Source organism: Arvicola amphibius, chromosome 5 (assembly GCF_903992535.2).
Source record: "Arvicola amphibius chromosome 5, mArvAmp1.2, whole genome shotgun sequence".
NCBI lineage: Eukaryota > Metazoa > Chordata > Mammalia > Rodentia > Cricetidae > Arvicola > Arvicola amphibius.
In genome coordinates, this window is record NC_052051.1 from 17,580,292 (window position 1) to 17,601,272 (window position 20,981).

The 20,981-nt window shown below is 45.7% G+C and overlaps 1 protein-coding gene across 7 annotated transcripts in view; it reads left to right on the forward strand.

Annotated features, from left to right (window-relative positions):
- The first annotated feature begins 14,245 nt into the window (after positions 1-14,245).
- The window catches only part of Zhx3 (zinc fingers and homeoboxes 3), a 115,373-nt gene continuing 108,637 nt past the window's right edge, over positions 14,246-20,981 (forward strand). For 6 of the 7 annotated variants that reach the window (XM_038330170.2, XM_038330168.2, XM_038330175.2 and 3 more), the window contains exon 1: positions 14,546-14,734. The gene's annotated coding sequence lies outside the window, so the exon portion shown is untranslated. Of the gene's footprint in view, positions 14,333-14,545; positions 14,735-20,981 lie in introns of those variants that run through there. The other variant, XM_038330169.2, reaches the window with a different exon arrangement.

Below are 20,981 nucleotides of genomic sequence, written 5' to 3' on the forward strand. Positions count from 1 at the left end.
GCGTGGCCACCAGCTGCAACGACAGGACCATCAGAGACCCAAGGACTTTGGAACCGTGTCTACCTACGTCCTTTCCACCTGGCTCTGTGACCTTGGGCTAATCTTCCGCCGAATTCCGCCAGTTCTTGTTTTATCAAAAAGGAATGCTACTTGTAGGATTTTCCAGAGTACGTGAAATGTGTTTGTGGGGTGCTTGGTGCTCGGATTCCCCCTCCTAGGAACAGCGTTCCTTGGCTCTTCACACTTCATTCTAACCGAGATCCAACCGCCCATGTGCTCACAGTTAAAATTTCTTACTTGCTCTATTAATGTCACCATTGTTTATTTTTGCAGGCCTGATATCAAACCCAGCTACGCACAAAGGGATCTACCACCGCTACACCACACAGCTCCAAATATTCTCTTTAATTGAACTTGAACTTCTAGTGGACAGATTCTCGAGCTCAGGGCTGTTGCAGTAAATACCCGCTCCATCACCCATCAGATGCATCCGTGGAAGGGCAACACACTCATTACCACCTCGGCCCAGCAGAGGGCAGATGGTGACCAGTCTTCACCCAGGCACGCTTTCTCGCCACCCAACTGTGTCAAGAGCAGGTTAAGTGAGCAGATTTGTAGGTTATAATGGCAAGGGGTCCCGGCTAAACCAGGATTGACTTTGAATCAGTGGTTTGTTGCCTTTCCGGACTCACAGACCTCTGGACTACCAGTAGTAAGTAGGTCTGAGCCCTGCAAAGATTTGCCGGAAAAGATCAAAAGCTGAAGGCATTTGTTCTGAAAAGCACAGGCAGCTTTTGCTTTAAAGATGGCTCAGTGTGGCCGTGCAAGCCTCTATCCCAGCACCGGCAGGAAGACACAGGTGGATCCCTGAGTTCAAGACCACCTTAGTCTAGAGAGCTAGGGCTGTACAGAGAGACTCTGTCTCAAAAACAACAACAACAGCAACCAAAAACAAAAAACAGACTAACAATAACAAAAAGGGGCTCAGCCAGTAAAAGTGCTTGCTTCTGAGTTAGATAACTGTAATCTACACTTACAAGGTGTCCCAGGCAGACTGTGTATACACTGTGCACTTACTTTAAGTCACTGGTTCTCAACCTTCCTAATGCCGTGATCCTTTACTACAGTTCTTCATGCTGTGGTGACCTCTGACCATAAAATTATTTTCATTGCTAATTCACAACTATAATTTTGCTACTGTTCTGAATCTGATATGCAGGATATCTGATATGTGACCCCTGTGGAAAGGGTCATTTGACACCCCCCCAAAGCGGTCACGACCCACAATTTTGAGAAACACTGCTTTAAATAAACGTTTTGTGTTATTTATTTTAAGGTAAAGGCATAAAAGTCAGGCTTAGAGGGATAGGAGCTGGGAACTGGGAAAAGCCAGACTGGGAGGTGAGAAGCGAGAAGCTGTTGCCATGCTGGGATCCAAGGTGACAGAGCCTGTTCAGAAATGACCGACTTTTGCTGTCCTTCCTGTAATGTCTACTTGCTATCTTAGAGGAGCCTTGCTGAAAGCAGAGCATTCTCAGGGTGGCCCTGGTGACTGGGGAGTGCCATAAGATTGTCCATGGCACTGTTATCCTGGATGGTAAAACCCTGGAAAACAGGAACTTCTTTCTCAAAGAACACTGTGACAGAGGTAGGAGGGGTCACAGATTGGGGCTTTTGATGCAAGAGTCGATCTTTTTCTTGTTTAAAGATGTGGGGTCCCATGCCGGGTGGTGGTGGCGCACACCTTTAATCCCAGCACTCGGGAGGCAGAGGCAGGCGGATCTCTGAGTTCGAGGCCAGCCTGGTCTACAAGAGCTAGTTCCAGGACAGGCTCTAGAAACTACAGGGAAATCCTGTCTCAAAAAAAAAAAAAAAAAAAAAGATGTGGGGTCCCACAGGCGGATACAGTGGTGCACGCCTTTAATCCCAGCACTCAGGAAGCAGAGGTAGGCTGATCTTTGTGAGTTCTGAGTCTACAAAGTGAGTTTCAGGACAGCCAGGACTATGTAGAGAGACCTTGTCTCAGACAGACAGACAGACAGAAAGATAGATAGGGTCCCACTATGTAGCTACCTAGGCCAAGCTGGACTCAACTCTCGGAGCTCTGCCTTCCTTTGCCCCCCTCCAGAGTACTGGGATTAAAGGTGTACCACACTATGCCCAGCCTACATCTAACTTTTTGATCACTTGCAAAATGATGATAAAATTTACCTTTTAGGGTTATATTGTGAAGATTTGATAATCGGTGGTCCTCAGTCTTGGCTGCATATCTAAATCCTCATGGCCTTGACAAAGGCTGACCCCATGGCACTGAGATTTCAACCCCATGTAGTTTTACTGAGCTAAATAGATGCTGAACACAGTGCAAGGCACATGTTAGGCATTCAATAATGCTTATCATTGTTTAGGTGTTTGGTGTGTGTGTGTGTGTTGGGGGGTGACTGGGTAGAGATGGAGGCCGGAGCAGATCTCTAAGATCTCTACCTCAATGCCTTGAGACAGGGTCTATGTCTGAACCAGAAGCTTGCTTTCTGGGCTCTGCTAGCCAGTGATGTCTCTGAATCTTCCTCTCTGTGTCACACACCGCTGGGCTTATTAGGCATACACAGCAGTGACTGGATTTCTCTTCTCTTCTCTTCTCTTCTCTTCTCTTCTCTTCTCTTCTCTTCTCTTCTCTTCTCTTCTCTTCTCTTCTCTTCTTTTCTTTCCTTTTGCCTACAAGGACAATGGGCATGTGCCATCAAGTCTGGCTTTCTTTTTTATTTTATTTTATAATTTTGTATGTTTGGGTGTTTTGTCTGCATATATCTGTGAACCACCTGGGTGCAGTACCCACAGAGGCCAGAAGAGGGCAGTGGATCTCCTGGGACTGGAGTTAAAGCAGTTGTGAGAGTCCATGTGGGCACTGGGAATCAAACAGCTGTGCTCTGCCGCCTGAGCACTGAACTGCTGAGCCCCTTGACTGCGACCCCCTTGACTGTTTGTGTGTGTGTGTGGGATTCCTAGGGATTTGAATTCTTCTTCATGCTTGCAGAACAAGAGCTCTTACCACTGAGCCACCCTCAACCCTTTCTTTTTGTTTTATGTGGATTTGTTTGTTTTTGGGGGGCAGGGTTTTGCTCTGTTACCCAGGATGACTTCAAACTCTTGGCCTCAGGTGATTCTCTGGTCTTAGCCCCTTTAGTGGCACACAGCCACACGACCAGCTTTAATCTCACAGCTTTGAAGATGAAGCTCATGCTGTTTTCATTGTTTTTTTTTTTTTGTTGTTGTTGTTGTTGTTGTTAGAGGGGGAAAAGGTCATATAAAGATTATCACAGAAGTTGGATTTCCAGGCGGAACTTTGAATCGCCTGGAATTTAGTAAGTAGGGACGGGTGTGAGGGGGCGAGAGGCAGTCTCTGGTGGTCCTATTTGTCCTAACACCCAGACAAACAGACCAAGGCAGGGACTATCCTGCTCCAGCTTGTAGCTTATGTCACCACCTCTGGGGTGTCCTTTTAGTCTGAATGTACAGTGTGTACAGCATTTGCCTATTTCTGAAGTTAAAGGTTAGGTCATTCCCCCTCTTCCTAGGTCCATTGCTAGCTGGATCCTATACCACTGGTGGCTGTTGGTTCAGGACTGCCTTCTTGTTGAAATTAGGTAGTCTAAATGCTTCTGAATCCACAGGCGGATCCAGTGACTATTTACTTTGTCCTACTACTTCCTTGCGGGTGAACCCAGCCTGAGGTGAATGGAAGCTCTGAGCCAGGCTTGCAGCTGTGATCACATGTCACAGGCGGCGAGACCAGCTGCCAGGAGTAGAGCCTCCACCAGTCCTAGTGGGACCGGATGCAGGGGTAGCCGGAATTGGCTCATCTCGGGGAACAGTCTCCAGGGGTGGAAGGCAGGCAACCAGTGTACGGCTGCTGTTAGCAAATGACACTAGCTGCATTTCCATTTCAGATACACATTTCTTAGTGTAAGTATGCCCCGCGTAATGTTCATTATTTACCTAAAATTCAAGATTAACTGCATGCTTTCATTTTTTTGTTGTTGTTGTTGTTGTTAAATCTGGTAAATCTGTGTCTGCCCAAACACCCAAATTCACAGCAACGGTCTCTCCTGTCCAATGTTGCCACATTCAGTTCCCTTAGTCCAGCTCCAGAACAACGCATGACTCCCAGCTGCCTCCACAGTGTAACCAGGGCTCCCTGGTCTCAGCTCCTCTGCAAGCCCAGCTGACCTCTGGCCATGTGTTCACTGAGCACCAGGCTGAATTCTTTGTTCTTATTGGTTTCTCATAAGACCCACTGCACAGGAGTCCATAATAATTCCATTTACCAATGACAAGACAGGTGCTCTAAAGTATATGCCTTAGATAGGGTTTCTGTTGCTATGAAGAGACACCATGGCCACGGCAACTCTTATAAAGGAAAACATTTCATGGGGTGGCTCACTTACGGTTTCAGAAGTTCAGTCCATTATCATCGTGGTGGGACGTGGCAACATCCAGGAAGACGAGGTGCTGAAGAAGTTGCTAAAAGTCCTGCATCTTGCAGACAATGGGAAGTGGTCTGAGACACTGGGTGGTATCTTGAGCATGTATGAGACCTCAAAGCCCGCCCCCACAGTGACACACTTCCTCCAACAAGACCACACCCACTTCAACAAAGTCACACCTCCTAATAGTGCCACTTACTGTGAGATTATGGGGGCTAACGCCCTTCAAACTGCCACCGTGTATTTATTTGTTTATTTCGTGTGCACCTGTGTGTATCTGTGTGTGGACGAGTGTACGAGCGTACACATGCTTGCAGAGGGCAGAGGACAACCTTAGGTGTCATTCCTCAGAAGCCATTCTCCTTGTTTTCTCATTGACCCCAGGAATCCAACTGTCTCTGCCTCCCCAGAACTGAGATTACAAACACACACACACACACACACACACACACACACACACACACGTGTACACACACACACACACCTGCCACACTTGGCTTCATTGTCCTCCTCCTCTTTCTCCCTTTTTCTTCTTCGACAGGTTCTCACGATTTATCCCTGGCTAGCCTGGGATTCCATATAGAGACCAGACTGACCTCAACCTCTTAGAGATCCACCTTCCTCTGCTTCCTGAGTGCTGGAGTTAACGGCATGTGCCACCATGCCCATCAACACCCAGCTTTTTGTTTCACCCCGGTCCTTACGCTTGCAAGGCAAGCACTTTCCTGGTCGTGCCACTCCCCAGCCTTAGCTAGCGTTACTGAGAGTGAATTCCCTGGGCCAGCAGCAGTAGTAGCACTTGGGATTGAGTTAGGAATTCACATTCTCCACCTACCCACCTGCCAGACCTAGTGAGTCAGAAACTTTGGAGGGGGGGTTGGCAGTTGTTAGTGTCTTACGTAAGTCCCTTCCCTTCTCTCCAAACTCTTGGTTTGACACTTGGTCTAATAAGGGATCTGAAATGTGTGAGTCTCCACCCAGGCAGAGATTAAAGCACAGCGGAGGCTTTCGGGTAGGATGTTTATAACCTACGAACACCAGGGCCGAACCAGGCCCTGGGCATGCCATATGGGCTTCACAGTCATGGGTGCTGGGTCTAAGAAGGTGCCAGTCAATCAACTACCATTTAAGGTGAGTACAACTCTAGAAGCCCATAGCCAGGCGAAGGGGGTCAGAGAGCTTTCTCTTGGACATATGTAGGCCTGAAAACCCAGTTCAAACTAGAAGATTAATGGAGTATCGTGGGGCCTACCTTATAGGAAGGCCGAATGGTGCCACCTGGAAGTAGTTCGGTGTTGGCAAAGCAAGGTGAGGAAGGTGGTTGTGATTATTTCCTGCCCTAAGAGCAAAGGAAAAAACATGGTGGATATCGTGGAGCCCTCTGGCTTCTACGTAAAGGGAGCACTTCGGAAGACAGAGGGTGGAGAGGGTGGAGAGGGTGAGGCAAGACCCAAGGGGTGCTGGGCCCTTCCATCCCTTAGCTCAAGAGAGCCTCTGGCCTCTAGGGCATCTACAGAGATTCAACTCTCAATGACATCCACCAGCAGGTTAAAGGTTCCGAAGCCCAGCCCATGCTCTGGGTGCAAGGCCTGATCTTCCATGGCTAGCAGAGGAGAAGGGCTTGGGAAGCAGCTTCTCTGGCCCTGCCTCCTCTGGGCGCTCCCTCTACCGCTCCTGTCAAAGAAAAGCCTGTGGTGCCAGCTGAGGATTGACCGGCCTCACCATGTTGCCTGGCAGTGTCCAGGCTCCAACTGCCTCTCTCAGGAACGACGTCAGATAGCTGAGCCTTTTTTGGAATTTGACAGTGAATTCTGACCTAAAGAGGAAAACCCGAAAGACCACTGTGTAAAGCGGAGCTTTCTGTGTCTTGAAAGAAAATTCCCCAGCAGGCTAGGGATGCATCTCTGTCAGTAGAATGCAAAAGACCCTGGGTCCAAACCCCAGCTGTTCATAAAACTGAAGCAGGAGGATGAATAATTCCAGGTCTTTTTTATTTTTTATTTTTAATTTTTTTTTTTTTTGAGACAAGGCCCCATTATGCAACCTTGACTGGCCTGGAGCTTGCCTTGTAGATCAGGCTGAACTCACAGAGATCCACCTGCCTCTGCCTCCACAGAGCTGGGATGTGCCACCATCCCCGGCCTGAGACTTTATCTTAAAAAAAAAAAAATTCTTCACAGGCTGGAGAGATGGCTCAACTGTTGAGAGTTGCTGATTGCTCTCCAGAGGGTCTGGGTTCAGTTCCCAGCACCCACATGGCCGCTCATAACCATTTGTAATTCCGGATTTAGGGGATCACACACCCTCATCTGGCCTCTGTGGGCACTAAATGAATTAAAAAAGAAAAATAACCTTCAGGACTCACTGAGTGTCCAAAATAAAAACAGAGAAACTTTCTCCAAAAATGAAATGGAGAACAATAGAGGAAGATAACCCTCTGGCCTCTACATGTGCATACATGAGTGAGCACACCCACATGTATCTCATCTGAGTGAGTACTCATGCACACACACATACACATACACACATATGTAACTCATCTGGGTGAGTGCTCACGCACATACACACACACACAAACACATACACCCACATATATCTCATCTGGGTGAGTACTCACACACACACATACAATATACACATGTAACTCATCTGGGTGAGTGCTCATGCACACACATACACACACACATACACATACACCCACATGTATCTCATCTGGGTGAGTGCTCATGCACACACACATACACATACACACATGTAACTCATCTGGGTGAGTGCTCACGCACACACACATACATGTAACTCATCTGGATAAGTACACACACATGTATCTCATCTGGGTGAATACTCGCATGCACACACACATAACTCATCTGAGTGAACTCGCACGCGCACACACACATAACTCAACTGGGTGAGTACTCACACACACACATACATACACACACATACACGTGTATCTCATCTGGGTGAGTACTCACACACACACATACACACACAAGAATCACTCCCTCGTGTGCTATTGTAACTTACTTCTTGAGGCTAGCTAGTGTTTGTCCCCCTCCATGGAAATGTGGACCCTGGGAGGACAGGATGTTTGGTCTGTCTTCACTAACTGAGCTTAAGATCAGGGACTGACACACACTAGGCCTCCAGTAAAAGCAAGTGAACCTGTAGTCACATCTTCGATTGTCCTGTCTCCAGCCCAGTCTCAGTCCCTTGGAACTGCTACTGGCTTCTTTTCCCAGGACGCTGGAACCTACCCCAGGGAGCAAGACTTGTCCCGTGTCTGCCCACCTCGGGGCCCTGAGAGGATACTGGTTGTTTGACCTTGCATCCCTGCCAAGTTGCCTGCATGTGTGAAACGATTAATTCCAGCTTATTATTGTTGATGTTGAGGGCTATGATAAGCGGGTGAAGGGACAGCAAACGAGAAGGAGCAGACAAGTGAACACACAGTCAGAGTGGGGAGAAAATGCACTCACAGCTTTCCCGAGGCCCCTGCTCTCTCGTTTTTCCTAGCCGTGCTTAGAGCAGCAGCCAGCAGCCAGCCAGGGCTATGTGCCACGTACCATGAGCATGAGCCACGTGGCAGAAACAGGCCTGTTGAATCATGGAACGCTCGGCTTCTACTGGCTTGTGGAGCTTGGTGTGTGGAGTATTTTTGCTTTTTACAGTCCAGCTGTCTGTAATGATTTCCTTCCCGTGGCCTTGCTCACCAAAGTGTCCCTGAGTGACTAGCTGAGTCACTGCATTCCTTGCCGTTTAGGACACTGGCCCAAGCACCGAGGACCAGTTCTTTCATGGAGGTGGAACCTTTATGGGCTGCCGAAGAGTGCCCAGGGAAGACAGAACAAAGAACTCCCATCTTGCATTTGCACCCTTCCTCGGAATTATAATTTAGAAAACAAACAAAAAGAAGCAAGAAATTCTGTTTGTTAAATCACCAGGAAATGGCCACGGCCTGAAGAATTGTTTGTCAGTGACCATATGGCCAGTACCAAAATCAAAATGGGTGGGGCCTACTAGAAACAACGTCCATCCCTTAGTTGCAGTATGAAAGTCTGAAATCCAAATATAGAGAACTCTCCAGACACCTGGTGGGACTGTCAAAGTGTTCATCCCCTCTGTAATATAGGAGTCAGTTCTTCGTAAAAATCAAATATGCACCCCCCCAAAAAAAAAAGCCAGACAGTGGTGGCACATGTTTTTAATCCCAGCACTTGGGAAACAGAGGAAGGTGACTCTCTGTGAGTTCGAGGCCAACCTGGTCTACAGAGCGAGTTCCAGGAAATCTTGTCTCAAAAAACAAAAACAAACAAAAAAATAATCAAATACGCACATGGCTCGCAGTGCAGCATTTTCACTTCTGGGGTGGTCTCTGAGAAAGTTTGCTCAGGTCTGTAAAAATAAAAGGAGATTTTCTGTTACAGTGTTGGCGACAGGTGGGGGTCTGGAGCAAAAGGAGCTGTAGATGGACGTTGTTGCTTTGTTAACTTGGCACAGCTTATATTACCTGCAGTGGGACGGTCCAGCCTACTATAGGTGGCACCATTCCCTAGGTAGGGGGTCCCCAACTGTGGGGAAATCTAACCAAGCACGAACAAGCAAATGAACATGAATGCGTTGATTTCTTTTTGCCTTTGATTGTATGTAATATGACTGCTTGTCTAGCTGCCTTGACTTCCCCATGGTGGGCTGTAACCTAAAATTATAAGCGGGAAAAGAAAAACCTGCTTTCTCCCCTAGGATCTTTTTGTCAGGATATTTTTGTTTGTTTGTTTGTTTGTTTGTTTTTCGAGACAGGGTTTCTTTTGTCAGGATATTTTTATCACAGCAACAGAAATGAAACTAAAACATGGGCCTTGAAATCCTGCACGGTAGTAAAAACAAACAACCCCCACCCCCAAACCCCCATAGATTAGCTGTACCCACAGCAGCATGTGTGGGGCTTACAGTTAAAGTGGGGAAGAGAGTAAAAGAGATTTTAAAATAACATTCCTGTTTCATTAAGGCATAATTAACGTACAGTAAACCATACACATTTAAAGTGTTCAGTCTGAGCTTTCACATGAGTATGCAAGATATTGATTAGGATAATGAATGTATTCATTGTGTCTCAAAATGGTCAGCATACACACACACACACATATCCACACAAATGGGCAGATGTTTAACACCTACCGTCAAATTTTAAAAAGTTAAACAGTATATTTACACATACAGTGTAGGTACTATAATCCCATGATTATAAGGGTAAATGTTTGGGCCCCCTAAAAAAAAAAATCTGAAAGAATAACGACTGTGGTGGTTTGGATAAGAATGGCTGCCGTAGACTGATATATGAATGTGTAGTCATCGGGTAGTGGAGCTGTTTGAAAGGATTAGAAGAATCAGGAAGCGTGACTTTGTTGGAGGAAGTGAGTCACTGAAGGTGAACTTTGAGGTTTCAAAAGCCCCCACCAGACCCAGGCTCTCTTTCTACCTATGTGTGAATCAAAATGTAAAGTTCTTAGCTCCAGAACCACGCCTGCCCGCGTGCTGCCGTGCTCCCTGCCATGATGATAGTGAACTCTAAGCCTCTGAGACCGTAAATGAGCACCCAATTAAATGCTTTAAGACTTGCCTTGGTTGTGGTGTCTCTTCACAGCCAGAGAACAGTGACTAAGACAACTCTTTCAAAACTGTATGGCCCTATTTGTACACATTCTCTGCTGTTAGCTAACTGGTATTGGAGCATACATTTAGCCCCAGTACCCAGGAGGAAGAGGCAGATAGATCTCTGTGAGTTTGAGGCCAGTCTGGTCTACAAAGTGAGTTCCAGGACAGCCAACACTATTATACAGAGAAGCCCTGTCTCAAAACAAAAACAAAAACAAAAACAAAAACAAAAACAAAAAAACACAAAAAACAAAACTAAAATAACAAAGCAAAACAAAACATTCCCTGCTGTAGCTGGGAACACATTGGGAACACATTTTGCTAATGTATACTGTAACACAGAACTTCTGTGTGTCTGTTATCCTATGTTTGTATCATAGTCTTCAGGGTAAGGTGATGTAGAATTCCCCTCTGTATGCTGTGAATATGGTTTATTACCTTTGGTTAATGAATAAAGCTGTTTTGGCCAATGACTTAGCAGAGCAAAGCCAGGAGGGAAATCTGAATAGAGATGTAGAGAGAAAGTAGGCAGAAAAAGTAGCTGACGAAGGAGAAAGATGCCCAGCACTTTACCTGGTAAGCCACAGCCTCATGGCGACACACAGATTAATAGAAATGGATTAATTTAATATGTAAGAGTTAGTTAATAAGAAGACTGAGCTAACAGACCAAACTGTGTAATTAATAATAGTTTTTATGTGATTATTTGGGTCTGGGCAGCCGGGAAATAAAAGAACAGTCTCCTCTACAGTAGGTGAATGTGATTACAGTAGAAACGACTCCCTAGCTTGGACTTGATTAACACATCACAAATGTTATCATTTTTTTATTTTACTTTTTGGTTTTTTCGAGACAGGGTTTCTCTGCAGCTTTAGAGCCTGTCCTTGAGCTAGCTCTTGTAGACCAGGCTGGTCTTGAACTCACAGAGATCCGCCTGCCTCTGCCTCCCGAGTGCTGTGATTAAAGGTTTGCGCCACCACTGCCCGGCTCCCACAAATGTTATCATGATGGATGCCTGTTCTCTGGTTTACAGCAGAGAGCTGTGCCCATAGCTTCCTTGTTCACTCACCTGCAGGACAGTTTCTCTTCCTCTCCAAGCAGATGTTCCAGCAGAGGGTTGGGGGGGAGGTGTCCACTTTGTATCACAGAACTTTCTCTTTAGCCATAAGAAGTAGTAGAGGGTTCTAGGGACAAAGGCAGGTTTGGTTTTGTCAGAGTATGAGCTTTATGAACTTTTCACAAGGTATGTCTTTTGTGTCTGGCTTGCTTGGTTCAACATTTTTTGAGAGTCTGGGTAAATTGTTTGTGTGTGTGTGTGTGTGTGTGTGTGTGTGTGTGGTGTTCCTGTGGATGAACATGTGCAGGTGTGTGTGTGTGTTGTGTATGTAGTGTATGTATGTATGTATGTATGTATGTATGTATGTGTGTGTGTGTAGTCAGAGGTCAAGCTTGGATATTGTCCCTTAAGAACTGTCCACAGTGTTCCTTGAAACAGGGTCTCTCATTGGCCTGGAGCTCACAGGGTGGCTGGCTAGCAAGTCCTAGAGATCTGCCAGTCTCTGCCTCTCCACTGATGATATTACAAGTGTGAGCCGTCGAACCTGGCTTTTTAACCAGGCTTCTATGGATTGAATTTAAGACCTCATGCATGCACAGCAAGCACCTAAGATACTGAGCTGTGTCTTCAATCCCTCTTTATGAGATTCTTCCATGTTTTATTATCTGCAGTTCTTTCAAGACCAGGTCTTCTTCCGGGCAGAAAACTCTGCTTCAGTTATCTTGTCCGCTACAAAGGCACAAAACACTTTCTACAGCCTACTTGCTGCTTCGTCCCATATATGTTATTTTTAGTACTTGCAAAATATTCTCAAGTCCATCAGCCATCTTGGGATCACCTTTCCACTCATGTGGCAGACCCAATCATTAAGTTTGTATCGGAAGATGACCACTCTGCGATCCCCACACCCCTCTGCCAAGATGATCTTCTAGCAGAGATTCTAGATTCTCCAGCTCTTGATTTTTTTAAAAAATATTTAATTTAAAAAAATTTTGTGTATGATTGTTTGCCTGCATGTGTGTATGTGTACCTCATGTGTGGAGTGCCCTCAGAAGTCAGAAGAGGGTGTAGGATCCCCCAGAATTGGAGTTACAGATGTGGGTTCTGAGAATTGAAACCAGGTCCTCTGGAAGAGCAGCCAGTGTCCGTAACTGTTGAGCCATCTCTCCAATTCTTATTTTTATTTATGTGTATATGTGCATGAGAACGTGTGGGTATGTTCACACGGGTGCTAGATTCCCTGGAGCTGGAATTACAGGTAGTTGTGCTCTGCCTGACATGGCTTCTGGGAACTGAACTTGGGTCCTTTGCAAAGCAGTCCTAGTTCTTAACCACTGAGCCTTCTCTCCAGACCCCTTACTCTAATTCACATGCATACACGGATGCATTGCAAGCTAGGATCTACATCTGAGAGAGACTGAGGATTTTGTCTTTCTGAGTTTGGGTCACATTGCTTAATATACTTTCCGGATCCACCTGCTTCCCTGGACATTTCATTATTTCATTTTTCTCTACAGCGGGATAAAATCCCATTGTGTATTTGAACCACATTTCCATTATGCGCTTGTCTGTTGGTGGGCATCTGAGCTGTGACTAGACAGACGAGTGATAAACACGCTGTGCCAGCATCTCCATGGTAGGATGTGGAGTCCTTTGGATAAATACCCAAAGTCCACTTTTTTCCCCCCAAACACACCCAGCTTTTTAAGTTGGTTTTGAGGATCCAAACTCATATTCTCAAGCTTGAGTGGCTAGCGTTTTACTCACTGAGCCACCTTAAACAACTTTTAAATTATATTTATTTCTTTATGGGACCAGAAAACTGGCAGGAAGTCAATTCTTGCTTTCTACAGTGTGGGTTCTGGGGAATGGGGACCAAGTTTTAGTGTTTAACTCTGGACACGTTAAATTGACACATTGCATACGTTTACTAACTATAATAAACTCAGACTTTTTTTCCCCTTTGAGGCAGGGTCCTACTATGCAGCCCAGGCTGACCCCAAACTTGCAATCTTCCTGCTTCAGCCTCTTTGAGTGAGATTACAACTGTGGACCATCACACACAGCTATAAATTCAGCCTTGTTTTAAACACTTAACATCAAGACGCGGTGCAGAAAGTTTTATATAAACTGCCATTTAATCCTCTCACTTACCCTATCTCTCCTAATATTTCACTGCCTTTCGTGGATGACAGATTGTGGCCAATTGATGTTAGACATAAGCAGGTTTGGGATTGGGACCCCAGTCAGTCTTCAGAGCTGTTTGTTAATCTGGTTCGAAGGGTGAGGGCCACTTTCGGAACAAATTTGCCACAGATTGGGTTCCGTTATAAAAAGAAGCCCGGAACGTGAAACAGGATTTTATCCCAGGCCAACAGCAGCTGCGAAAGATGAACATAACGGAAGCAGGTGTTTGAAAGCGCCAGTATCCTAAGATAATACTAGGGAAGCGGCGACCATAAATTCGTTTTGGTACTATTTCTCTGAGTAAACAAGACACTACAACCTGCAGTGAAACCCTTTGTGGTGTCAAAAAATAAAATCTCCCTAACGTTGGTGGTTTTTGGAATAACTGCATTGAGGAGGTGGGGCGCACGGGTGTGGGATCCATGCCCAGACTGCCCTCTAGAAGGACCAGGCTCTGGAGCCAAAGGCCGGGAACCGATAGGGCCCCTCTGCATCCGCCTCCGTATCCGCCTCCTCTACCCACTTCGTCCTCCACACAGAGAACGCTGGCGGGGCGGCTAGCCGGCGCATGCGCTCTGGGTAAGGCCCGCTCCCCGCGACGTCAGGGGGCTCGCGCCCGTTCCCAAAGCCCCGCCCCCTAGAGCCTGAGGCGACCTGGGCTGGGGGGGAGGGGGGAGCGAGCCACGCCCCAGCCGAATCGAGAGGGGCCGAGCGGAGCCGGAACGCCTCCGAGCACGGACCGAGCTCAGCCGAAGCGGTCGGTAGTCGGTTGGTGCAGCTCGTCCCCGCCACAGAAGCAGTCCGTGGCTCTGGCGTCGCCGCCGCCGCCACCGCTGCCGCTGCCGCCGCCGCGGGGCCTGCGCCGGCCGGCCGCCCACCCGCCAGGGAGGGAGGGAGGCCCGCAGCGCGGGGAGAGCGACCGGGCCGCCGGTGTCGCCGTCGCCAGGTGAGCGCCCGCCGAGGCCCGTCGTTCCCGTAGCTGTCAGTCCCCCATGTCTGTGAGTCTCCCCGCCTGTCAGCCCCTGTGTGTTTGCGAACCCCTTCCCGCCAGGCCCGGCTCCCGCCCCGGCCCTGTCAGCCGGCCGCCAGCCACCCCCGCTCGGAGCGGCCCCGCCCCTTCCCCCTGACGCTCCGCCCTCCCCATCTGTCAGCGCCGCTCTTGCTGTGGGTTCGGCGTCCCGGAGTCCCGGGTCAAGGTGGTCGCGCGGCGCAGAGTTGCCGAGCGAGCGGGAGCGGGCGGTGGAGGCCTGGCGGTGGGCGCGCGTCTCCGCACTCCGGCGGGTCGCCGCGGACGGCTGGCACCCGTGGCCGCTGAGGAAGACAGCGTCGGGACTCGAACCACCCAGGGGTACGGTAGAATCCTCCGTCCCACGCGGAAACACCAGGGTTCCGGGATGCCAGATGGGCATGTGAGCAAGAGTATGGGACTTGTAAGCCTTGCCGGTTGGGAGGTTCTCATTCGGAGAAACCTGTTGGAAGTGATTGAGGAGTGGGTGGGATGCGGGGCTTAGTGGAAAGTGTCTGAGAGCTTGAGTCATTTGAGTTGCATTTATGAACAGTGATTGCTGTGGTATTGTGCCCTGTAGGAAACTGTTAAGTGATTCGGGTAGGATAGGGGATTATTGAAGAGAAGGCATGTTCCTTTCTGCCTTTAGCGGTGTCTTGCCAACACATATATTTATCTAGATAGCCTAAAATGTTTTTATGCATGAGGTTGCCGCACATTTTTTAATTAAAAAGGAATACGGCACTTTCCATTTATATACGTGTTTTCATATGTTGCTATCTTGATTTTTTTTGTTTGTTTTTGGTAACTTAGTATTGCAGTATTTCAAAACTAAGAGAAATGTGTTCTAAAATAATTGGTAGCTTGCCGGATAATTCTCAACCGAGGAGAAAAGAGCCAAAAGCACACTTCATTAGTTGGAACAACTGATTCGGGCTTAATTTGCTTCTACGAGACATACAGTGGAAAAATCCAGAAACAGAAAAGGAGTATCAAAGAGACTTAGGAAATGAGCGAAAAGGGCCTTTGTATGTGTGCCTTCGAGAGATGGTATCAAAGTTGCTTTAAAGCATAGGGCTGCCATGTAATGATAAACATATTAACCAAGTTGAGTTTGTGACCTTGCCACATCGGGGCCATTCTTGATTTGTGTAGTGATTCGTGGCAGGCAAACATTGCATGGGAAGTTGTTTTTGAAAAAAAAAGTTCCCAGTGTTGTTTTTCCCGCACTTCAGTTGAAGTAAGATTTCAGACTAGCTTCATCCATGTCTGGGGGTGCGGTGTGTGTGTGTATGTGTGTGCGTGTGTGTGTGTGTGTGCGCGTGCACTTGCTTGGGTGAAGCCATTTCTCTGTTTTTCTGTCTCTGATTCATGTTTGAGGCAGAAAACTTGAATAACAAAGGCAGACGGGAAAAAGCCTCACGATCACAGAAATTCTAGTAAACTTGTTTGGCATTTACCTTTTTCAGTCTTTTGTTCCCAATTATATGTGTTTTCTCTCTTTCTTTCTCTCTCTCTTTCTCCCTCTTTCTCTGACTCTCTCAATAAAAGTGCTACGAGCCGATAAGATTTTTATTGTGTGCTTTTCCTTCCATCTATAAATAGATGATGAAGGGTATGTCTTACTTTCATGAGGAACCATTTACCCGTTTTTGGTTCCTTTAGGAAGAAATCTGGGTTGTGGGAGTTCTCTGCTTGCACCCCTCCAAGAACGTCTCTGAAAGTCCGATCACTCCCTGTGGCCTGCTGGGCTACCTGTTTCCAACCCGGCCAAATCGATTTCTGCTGTCTTTTTACAAACTTCAGTCTTACTCCAGCCTCGGTGCCTCTGTGCACACAGCTGGCCTGGATATTATAAAGTTAAGGTGGGTTTCCTTAGCTTTAGGTCTTTAGGTTTTCCCCTGCAACTCTTCAGAATTCCTGTCACCCCCTGTCTTCCATTCTGTGCTGTACTTATCACCACTTGTATTTATTGTTGACTTATTGTCTGTTTTCTTTGCTATCTCACAAACAAGCATGAGACCTTGTTTAACTGAAATACCTTCAGGGTTTTAAACAGTCCTGGCCCACTATAGGCACTTAATATTTGCACAGTGAGTAAGTTGAAGAATACTAGTTGTCCATCTATTTATATGACATTGCTGGTAGCCTTCTAGATAGCTGTATCATGAGGTGTGTAGTGATATTTTGTTTATGATCTAACAAATAAAACTTGCCTGGAGATCAGAATGCAGAGCTAGTCACACTAGTTAGCCATAGAGGCCAGACAGTGGTGGCACACACCTTTAATCCCAGCTCTCAGGAGACAGAGGCAGGCAGATCTCTGCCTCTGTTTAAATTCAAGGCCACCCTGGAAATTGATCCAATCTAAAAGAGAAACAGAGCTCACACAAAGGTAATCCCAGCACTTGGGATCATACGCCTTTCATCCTAGCACTAGGGAGGTGGAGATAGAAAGATATGACTGGGTGGAGAGAGGAATAGAAGACAGGAGAAGACAGGAGCTCAGAGCAGTCTGAGCAAGCAGTCTGAGGCACCTGTCTGAAACAATCAGTCTGAGGAGCAGTCTGAGCAGCAATCAGTCTGAGGATGCAGTCTGAGGACAGGATTACCCCTGTCTCAGTATTGGTAGAGGTAAGGACTCTCTAGTGGCTGGCTGCTCTGCTTCTCTGACCCTTCAGCTTTCACCCCCTGATAGTTGACTCAGAGTTTTTTTTTTTTTTTTTAAGATTTATATATTTATTATGTATATAGTGTTCTGCCTGCATATATCCCTACAGGCCAAAAGAGAGCACCAGATTTCATTATGGATGGTTGTGACGCACCATATGGTTGCAGGGAGTTGAACTCAGGACCTCTGGAGGAGCAGCCAGTGCTCTTAACCTCTGAGCCATCTCTCCAGCCACCAAGTTTTTATTATTAAGAACAATTAGAATTTGTAACTTTCCTCTCCTTAACATATCTTAGAAAATTTTGTGAGGTGAGTCTTGGGATCTTAAAAAGAATGACAGTCTTAGGGGCTGGAGAGATCTCTCAGCAGTTGAAAGCACTGGCAGCTCTTCCAGAGGACCAGGGTTCTATTTCTAGTGCCCACATGGACAATTATCTGCAACTCTAGCCCCAGGAGAGCCAGTGCCCTCCACTGGCATCTGTGGGCACCAGGAACACAAGTGATATACAGATATACTGAAAGACAAAACATTCATAAACATAAAATAAAAGTAATACAATTAGAAAAAAGTGCTGGAGAGTTGGCTCCGCAGGTGAGAGCACTTGTTGCTCTTGCAGAAGACTGAGGTTTGAGTCCCAGCACCAACATGGCAGCTTAGAACTGTCTGTAACTCCAGCCCCAGGGGAACTGACAGTTTTTTGACCTCCATGGGTACCAGGAACACATACAGTGCTCATACATACATGCAGGCAAAACATTCATACACACAAAATAATAAAATCAATAAATATAAAAAAGAAAACCTTGATTTAACTTGAATAGTTGAGAGAAGAAACATTTTTTGCAAATGTTGCTGACTTTCCTTCTTAGGCACTATTCTTTGTGTCACACTGGGAATTTTTGAGAAGCCTAAAGTGTCCCAGTTTGGTTGTTCTTAGCAATAGTATAAGCCTCAAGAGCATAGTGAGCTTTTTGTGTCCTCAGATACCCAAAGGTGTAATTACAGCCGCGATGTGTTTTCACTTGGGGAGTAGCTGTTTTATTTACTTACTTTCTTGGCAGTTCTGTTCTTTTCATCTCTCCCCCTATCATTTTTAGATGGCTTTGTAGGTGCACTTACTTGCTTACTTGTTTTTTTAAGTAATTTTATAATCAATCCTTGACCTTTGAGCATTTTCAATCTCCCGTGTAACCTTTGAACTATTTGAACGTGCCAGCTTCATCTTTTAGGGGAAAACAGCGTCTGTAGGAAAATGTGTCATTGTGCTTTCTTTAATTTTGAAGAGTGTCTACTGTTGGGTATAAAATTCTTAAAGGTTTGAACTCCAGATAGGCTAATTTTATTTGACTGTTTGGGAAAAAAGATTTGCTGTTTTCTTTGAATGATGCCTAGGACAGTACAGCCCAGAGGCCATAAATCCTTTTGTTGCTATGTTCCAGATATGTAAGAACTCAGTGGTGGTGTAGTGTATATGTCCTAAGTGGAAATTTTATTCAGTTGAGGGCCTTTAGGAAGTATGTTAAACTTTATTCTTATTTTTTCAATGGACATTTGTTACAAATGTATTTTGGGAAAGGTCTGTTTGCTTTTGTAGAGATTGCTTAATCCTGTTCAACTTCAGATTGCCCTCTCTTCCTCTGAGACAGAGTCTTGCTATATAGTTGAGGCTGCCCTTGAACTCAATATATAGCTCAGGATGTCCTTGAGCTTGTAATCCCCCTGCCTCAGCTTCCTGTGTTTTAGGAGTAAAAACATGTAACCACTACACCTGAATTTTATTCTTTTCTCATCATATTCATACCCCAGATAATCTCACCCAAGTCTTTAGTATGCCTTAAAAAGAGACAAGTCCCTCTTTAAGTCTCCCATCTTTCTGGCTTGAGGCTTGCATTTTTTATTCTATCAGACTTTCCTATTGTCTTTGCTTGCTGCCTCAAACTTCACATGTTCACAACTTGCCTGATCTCTCCACTCCTCTCTAATGCTAATGATATAACTTTGGGACCTTGGAAATTTACTAAGGCAAGCACCAAACCCCCAAATTGGTCTCTCCGTCTTCCTCTCAAACTTCCACATTTATAGTCTTCATTTCTTGACCCATCCCTCATGCCCATCCCAGAATATTTAAAATCCTTTCTTCTAGTTCCTAATCTGGTATTCTTTTCTCCCAGCTGGATGACTGTCAGTGCCTTTTAGCTGGTCTTCTAGCTTCACTCGTGCTACTTTTACAGCAGCCAGAGGAAAAGGCAAGGGCAGACCATCTCTATGTTGAGTGGCTACCACCACTGTACATAGAGTCACAGCTGTGCTTACTTTGAGGGGCCAGCCAGACCCACTGTCCTCTCTCGTCCGCTGCTATGGTGCTCATTGTTTGTCAGGCTGTGAACCACCTTTCAGTTTTCCCCTCATTAGATTTCAAGCTCTCCTCCTTGTTTGTACCATTATCCTTCTTTCTGCCTGGTTGCTCTTCCAGAAAGATCCTTACCTTCTTCAAGCATTCTAGCCCCAGTTAAGATTTTACCTTCTTTAGAATGCAGTTGCTGGGGCTGCGCGAGATGGCTCAGTGCGTTAAGAGCATTGGCTGCTCTTCCAGAGACCCGGGTTCAATTCCCCCCAGCCCCCCACATCCAGTTGTAGGGGATCTGACACCTTTACACCAATGAACATAAATTAAGTTAAATAAACCATAAAAATATTAATAAAAAAGAATGGCAGTTGCTGATGGCCCTCCTTGTATAGTAGCTTCTTTCTCATTGTCCCATCTCAGTACACAGACATTTCCTGATAGGCACTTCACTAAAATCCCAAAAATTCATTTATGTTTGTTTCTTTCTTTACTGTCCCTTTCCCAATAGATTACAAGATGTATGTGGGTGAGGACAGTTTTGCCTTGATTATGGCCTGGTTCTGGTGTGTAGCTCTCTTTGTAGGATCCTGTAGGTCAATGTTTTAAGCTCATTGAATAATGATATAATAACTGACCTTTTTGAGAGTTACTAAGTACAAGGTCCACTGCTAAGTATATTCACACATTACTCTAAATCACTGGGAGAACTGGTAGGGTCCAGCTGATAATTAAGTTATTTATTTCTCTTTGTATTGAGGAAATGGAGTTTTAAAGTAACACAGTAGAGTAAGTAGTAGAGTTGGGATTTTAATCCACATGATCTCTTTCATCCTTTCATCTTAATCATCTCTACATTTGACATGAATATAGGGGAGAATACATATGAGGAACACGAGGAATGCTGGAATCTTTATATTAATTACTACTCATGTGTTTTCAAGGATGTATGGGAGATATAAAAACTGAGAATGTTTGGGCTACAGTCTTACGTAATTCTGGGAGTTTCTTTGTGTGTGTGTGTGTGTGTGGTGTGTGTGGTCTGCACGTGTGTGAATTACCCAATACATGTGTGTTTATGTTGGTATAGAGTACAGAATTGGACTTTGGGTATCCTTTTTAATGGCTTCTCACATTTTTTTTTTGAGGACAGATCACTCACCCTGATGGCCTGGAACTCAGTATGTGGACCAGGCTGACCTCAGCCTCATAGAGATCCACCTGCTTCTGCTTCTAGAGTGTTGGGATTAAAGATGTGCACCCCCACACCTGGCCCTTTTTTTTTTTTTTAAAAAAAAAAGGTGTTTTCAGCTGTAAATATAAAAGAAAAAGGTAGTTCTCATCTTAGAGGGTCATTGTGAGGAGCAGAATTGCACACAATTATAAGGGAAGAAAGTCTTGTAGTCTCACCTACAAATATGGTTTGGTTGAGAATGAAAGATGCCAGTTAATAATTTTGTTTTCTTTCACTAACCCTGGTTTTGAATCAGGATTTGTAATTATTCTGTGTATTCGTGATAACTTTATGTTTGGATTTAAACTTGTTTTCTGCTTGGGAGGCAAGATAGCTTTT